A 1,301-nucleotide genomic window follows, 5' to 3' on the forward strand; every position below is an offset into this window, starting at 1 on the left:
CCAACCACCATAATGAATGCCTTTTTGAATTAATGTGCATGAGCAGTAACTCAAATAAGAGTGTCACTGTGGTCCCAGGACATTGCCATGGGGTCACAGTTATCGGTGTGTATGGTGAAAGATGGACGTTCATAAAGGGCGCGGCATATATTGTCATACATAACTTATATTCCAACCTTCCAGCATAAGCTTCCTTTGCCACTCTCGACATTCATTCAGATGACATCTCAGAGCCACAAAGACACCGGTGCTGCAAGACGTCCCTCTACCAGACAACGTCATCAGGAGGAGCAGATATCTGTATAATGCCCAGCATGCTGGTCACAGTTTTGAGCAAACTCGGGTGAATTGGGCCTCAGCAATGCCAAGCTCATCACTAGTCAGAACCTTCCGAAATCTTCCAACTCGCCCAGCAGGTATGCAAGAACCTGATTGTTTTCTGCATTGAAAAGAGAATGAGGGAAGCCGCTCATTACACAGGGATTTCCCGAAACCCTTCGCAGGACTCAACAGCCCAAAACTATCTGCAGATGTTCATCCCGCTTGCTTGTAGCTGTTGGATGGTGTGTGGCCATCATCACATGATCAGTAATCCTCTACTCCTTCGCTGCTTTATCCAAAACAAAGATTTTGGCAGGGGGTCCACTTTAAACAAGGGGGCTTTTTTAGACTCAGCTCAAATAACTGACCATGTTCTCTCCAGGGATGAAAACAGCCAGTTATCAGCAGCACTTCAGGCAGCGAGCCCACTCCAACTCACCCCACCCCCACCCCATTGTTTATTAGAGTAAAAAGACGACGTCATTATCCCTCCATTCATAATACCTGCACCAATCAATGGCTCTTTGTTTATTTGCTGATGTGCTGACCAGCAATACTGCTGAATGGGAGAGAAAACACAACCTGCCATCTGCATGAAATACTCCTGCCGCATGCCTTGGGAAGTTGATGTCAGCGGTGAGGATTAATTGAAGCCTCCAGGCTGCTGGAATCAGTAAATAGAATTAACTCTTCCACCTCCTCCCCTTGTAACGGGAGCAGGGGCGTATCTGCCGCGAGGCAAACAAGGCGTTTGCCTGGAGCGGCAGATTCCCTGAGAGCGGCGTTGCTGTGGCTCTCTCCCCTTGGGACGAGGACGGCGGGGACGAGGACGGCGGGGACGAGGACGGCGTGCTGCGGTGGTGTCCAGAAGGCAGCGGACGGCGGCGCTTTGAATGCCAGGTGAGTGATTGTCTGTGCAGATGGGGCCTCCCCCACGGGGGGGCTGCTGATGGTGACGATCGGCCTCAGTACGGGGGGGG

Source organism: Nanorana parkeri, unplaced genomic scaffold (assembly GCF_000935625.1).
Source record: "Nanorana parkeri isolate BGI_ZX_2015 unplaced genomic scaffold, ASM93562v1 scaffold320, whole genome shotgun sequence".
Classification (NCBI taxonomy): domain Eukaryota; kingdom Metazoa; phylum Chordata; class Amphibia; order Anura; family Dicroglossidae; genus Nanorana; species Nanorana parkeri.